Source organism: Alosa alosa, chromosome 17 (assembly GCF_017589495.1).
Source record: "Alosa alosa isolate M-15738 ecotype Scorff River chromosome 17, AALO_Geno_1.1, whole genome shotgun sequence".
NCBI lineage: Eukaryota > Metazoa > Chordata > Actinopteri > Clupeiformes > Clupeidae > Alosa > Alosa alosa.
In genome coordinates, this window is record NC_063205.1 from 12,488,199 (window position 1) to 12,493,397 (window position 5,199).

Here is a 5,199-nt window from a genome sequence, read left to right on the forward strand (position 1 = left end):
CACACACACACACACACACACACAGACACACACACACACACACACACACAGACACAGACACAGACACAAACACACACACACACATACACACACACACACACACACACACACACACACACACACACACACACACACACACACACACACACACACATATACACCTACACACACACACAACACACACACATACATATATATATATATATATATATATATATATATATATATATATATATATATATACAGTATATGCTCCCTTGAGAAAAGAGAACTGGGAGGGGGCCTGTAAGTCTGACTTGATACCTAAAGAAGTCACAAGTTTCAATTGACAATTTTCCTCATTACTCCCGCCCAAGCACCCCCCCCCACACACACACACACACACACACACACACACACACACACACACACACACTCCAAGTGGCCTATACTGGAGCACGTGTGAGGAGGAGGTGATCAGCCAATTACCGCGCCAGGCCAAAGTGCCCACCCGCCCAACCTGACTTCAAACAGGGGGCCCCGAGTCTGTGTGAGATTAAGAGGAATAACATGTGCCCGTCAATCTGTCAGGCCACCAGAGTTTAACCACCACTGCACCCAACACCCACGTAAAGTGAGAACATTTTTCATCACTCCTAAGGAACGAAAACGGAAAAAAAAAATAATAAAAAAATAACAAAAGAAAATCACAGGCCTCTGCAGTAGTGTGGTGCAGCACAAGGGCCTAGCAGGGAATGCAGATGTTTCATCACTCCTAAGGAACAAAAATGAAAAATAGAAATAAATAAATAAATAAATAAATAAATAATAATAATAATAATAATAATAATAATAATAATAATACATTTAAAAAAAAATCACAGGCCTCTGCAGTAGTGTGGTGCAGCACAAGGGCCTAGCAGGGAATGCAGTACCAAGATCAGATCAGGGGAACATTCGAGCTCTGCTCTGGCTTTAGTGTTCTAGCGTCTGACTTTTCCACTGCAGAAAAAAAAATCCCGCCTGGTTTAAAACGAAAAAAAAAAAAACGTAGAACAACAAACAGGAATATGAAGTCAGATTACAAAATGGGTTCCTGCCATTGGAGTGTTTCCTTTCTGTGAGAGCAAGAGTGAAAAAAATGAGGGGGTAGCTTGGAATTCAAGATTTATACATTGCTAACAAAACATCTGTATGCCACTTATTGCATATTTGCGGGGACCTAAATAAACAGAATCTCCAGTTTCGCGCCGTCCTTACTTCATGACTAAGGCACGCCAGATTTTGCCATTTAGGCTCAGTAGTCGCCGGCAACAAGCTCCGCAGAGAGAGCTCCTGGTGCCTCCGAAGAGGGCTCTGGGCTTGCTGAGTTACACAACCAAGCCGGGCTGTGTGGTTCTGAACCCAGCACATTCAAATTACATGCTATCAAATTCAAAGCAGAAGGGAGAGAGAGAGAAGAGAGAAGTGGAGAGGAGAGAGAGAGAGTGGAGGAGAAGAGAGGAGGGAGAGGAGAGATGAAGAGAGGAGAGAGTATAGTTGGCTGAGGGCTCTCTTTCTCTCTCTCTCTCTCTCTCTGGGGAAAGCCTCCTTTGAGGTAAGCCTCGCCTCCACTCCCCTGTCAATCACTCTAACTTGAAGCTAATTGAACATTTCATAACACGACCCTCAGAATAAACAAGACACTCTTTTTCTTCCTTCCTTCATGACCACCATCCTGCCAGCCTCCAGGCCTCTTGCTGAAAAAGCCGGCAGGGGAGGTGTGTGTGTATGTGTGTCTGTGTGTGTGTGTGTTTGCTCTAGTGCTCCCAGGGTTCAGTTCAAAGATGTCGTCTTTGGCAACACGGGTATTTCCAAGGGCTCTTCTACCCGCGGAAATTCCACTCAAGTATTGGTTGATGGTAGTGACGGTGGTGATTGTGGTCTCTCTCTCTCTCTCTCTCTCTCTCTCTGTATGTGTGTGTGTAGTGAACGTAATGGTTCTGGTGAAGTCAGGCAGCAGTAACACTGTTATCATCTGACATTAAAGCAGATCTGATCTGGATGTGGTCACCACCTGAATCCGCAACTACCTGCCTCTGTGTCTGCTGATGCTATGCGAGGGCATGTCCCTGTTCATAGGCCTCTCTATGCCTCTGACTGACCTGGTCCAGGGTCTTGAGGATGTCAACTATTGGCCTCATTATTGCTTTCTGAGCTGCATGAGTGGCTTTTTGGCCTGAAACACATGTACAACTGCAGCACCACAAGCAATCTGTAGGCACACGAATATGCAACCACTACACTAAATCCATTTAAGCACAGTGCCTAGCTAATGGTGCTTGCCTGGAGTGAATATATACTTGAATCTACTTTCTACATGTACTATGCTTGAACCAGCTTGCTGTATTGCTGTAACTATTAGGGTGATGGTGCAGCTTCTACTTCCAATCCCACCCAGGATCCCTCATGCTGTTTACAGTCAGTTGGAGCGGGAGGTTCGGTCTAAAAAAGCTTCAACCACCCCCACTGCAGCTGCCACCCCCACCCTGATCCGACAACCACTGGGCCTCGTCGAGAAGGCCATCAGAGTCCGGAAGCAGAGGGCAGTGTTTCCTACATCCTGCCACGGCCTTCTCAAACATGCACACACACACACACACACACACACACACACACACACACACACAAACAGACAGACAGAGAGAGAGAGAAAGTGAGAGAGAAAGAGAGACTCCAAAACCCTTTTCATTGCCAGTGTGCTGAGCAGCCTACATCCATATTCTCCCACTTCTACATGGTGCCCTTGTGGTTAAACACTGACAAAAAGGGGGAAAGAAAGAAGAGGAGAGGGGGAGAAGAAGAAAGAGGGGAAAGTAGGGGGAGCTTTTTTAAAAACAAAACTACCCTGTTATGCATTCCAAAGGCTATTCCAATCATCAGTCACTAAGTTCAATCCGTTCCTTATAAGGTTGGGGCATTCCCCTCATATTTTCACAACACTGAGACACTATCAGATACGGTTTCATGGCCAATTACTGGGGCTGTCTCGCTCAGCTCGCTCCAAGCTCCCTCTCCCACTGTCCACACAAGCCCTTATTCAATACCTGCTTTGTCATCTAATACCAGAACGGGCCGCCGCGCAAGCTGTGCATCGGCGCTGGAACCACATGCCTCGAGGTGCGATGCCAGAACGGGGGACAGTTCATCATGCTGTCTTTGATCTACTGTTACATGCCATGACTGTGTTTTTTTTACGTTTGGTCATGGGGTGAAAGAAACTGTTAGGGCTTTGGTTGATTTTGTTGGTTAGTTTTATGAGACAAGCTCTGAGGGAGACAAGATGATGGGGATATGGGAGGATGGCAGACACAGAGAGAGATTGACAGAGAGAGAGAGGGAGAGAGAGAGAGAGAGAGAGAGAGACTACATGTATTTGGTCACTGAAAGCCTCTTATATTAGCCAAAGAAAACCAGACTGGGGCCTTCGCATGGTGATTAATAATATCACTGACTGTTTCTGTTATAATGGCTTACAGACCCTGTGAGGCTGGTGCCGCGAAACCTTGGCTGGTGGGATCAGATCTGGCGCGGGCCAGTCCGTTGGCCACCTTTACCGAATTCTGTAGCGCGCGATACAGCGCACCACCACACTATTGACCAAAGCTGCTCCATCACCAATCCTTCCTTCACGAGTGAGTCCAAGAACAGAGAGAGATTAAACCGTGTAAAGTATGTCACTGGCTGGCGACCTCTCACCGCAAATATTTTGGGAACCGAGTGAGAGATCCGAGCCAGAACAAACAGTAGATCTAGTTGTTAGAGGATGCTACTGAAGCGCCTTATTCAAATGTCACGACGTTGCCAAGAGTGTGATTAAATTATTTATGTTCACATCACCATGTGGCGTTAGAGTCAACTTATCAAACACAGCCTACAGGACATGGGGCATCTTTTAAAAACTTCAAGAACCGGGCACTGCATTAAGATATTCGTCAAACTACTCAGTACACCTGCATCACACAGTGAAACATTAAATAAACGACTCGAATATAATATCGCTAAATAATGCAAACATTAAATAATTGAGACGGGACTATGAGGCTGTGGAGACTTTTGCTTAAATCCAATGTCTGCAGGACGGGAGCAGGGAGTGCACGCCCCTGCTTGGAGTTGTTCGATAAGGATCTGCAGGGACTAGGGTACACTCCTCAGGACAAGAAATTCCAGGACGGACAGATATTTTGGTTCGGGATGAAGAGATTGGCATTGGACATCGCACAAAACAAACACATCCCACATCAATATCTTGAGTAGATAAAAAAATTACCAACATAACCCGTATTTTTAAAAAGGCTTTGTTTCGTATAAGTTAGGCATCCGGATGCAAAATACATGCTTCTATTTTCTTTGTCCAAATGTCATAATGGGACTTCTCCTTGGTCTATATCTTCCAAATAGCAGAACCACTAAGCTAAGCAACAGTTTGTAAGTATAGGCGAGAGCAGGCGAGACTTTATGGGAGTCCACCGCTTTCATCAAAGTTGTTATCTTAAGTGCAAATAGACAATTACTTCAGCGAAATCCTTACCTGCAAAGATGACCGTTATTAACGATTGTTTTGGGCGAGGTCGAGAATCAACAGATGAGCCAAATGAGTTGCTAACCAGCCCGGAGTCAGAGGTTGAAATACTACAGTAGGCTATTCAATAACAGCACACAATATCATAGGCTCCTCCCTTTTTAAAAACGATCTAGTACATCTCCTCGGTGTAGGCTATACAGCTGGCAGGCTCTACACATTGTCCGTTGTCTATTCCAAGTATCAGCCAATGGTTGCTTCAAAAAACGACGGTGGGCTCGGCTTTCTCCCTCCCCATCATCATCCTTCTACTCCCCCCCCCCCCCCCCTCCACCCCAACACACACAGAAAAAGCATGTCTGGAATTTCTCCGACCAATTAAAGTAACCATCCATCAGATTGCAAAAAAAGAGGACTACAAATACCAACACATTATAAGCTTTGAAAAGTCGAGAGAGCGCCAAAACTCACTTGCAGAAATGCCCTTTTTTGGTTATCCTTCTCAAGGCCTCTGCAAGAAACTCCGCTGTCAGAAGCGATCATATGAAATGTTAATCTTGGCGAAAAGGGGCGCTGTCTGTTCAAACGCTTAAAGGCAGGCGTAATACCTTATGAGAAACGAGAGTACCTCCACTAAGCGATTCATAACGGGATTTAAC

At 45.4% G+C, this 5,199-nt stretch overlaps 1 protein-coding gene across 4 annotated transcripts in view; it reads right to left on the reverse strand.

The window, feature by feature from the left end:
• cald1a (caldesmon 1a) overlaps nt 1-4,751 on the reverse strand; it is a 64,704-nt gene extending 59,953 nt beyond the window's left edge. For 2 of the 4 annotated variants that reach the window (XR_007196353.1, XM_048268460.1), the window contains exon 1: nt 4,550-4,750. The gene's annotated coding sequence lies outside the window, so the exon portion shown is untranslated. Of the gene's footprint in view, nt 1-4,549 lie in introns of all 4 variants that reach the window. The other 2 variants (XM_048268463.1, XM_048268464.1) reach the window with 2 other exon arrangements.
• Between the last annotated feature and the right edge of the window lie 448 nt (nt 4,752-5,199).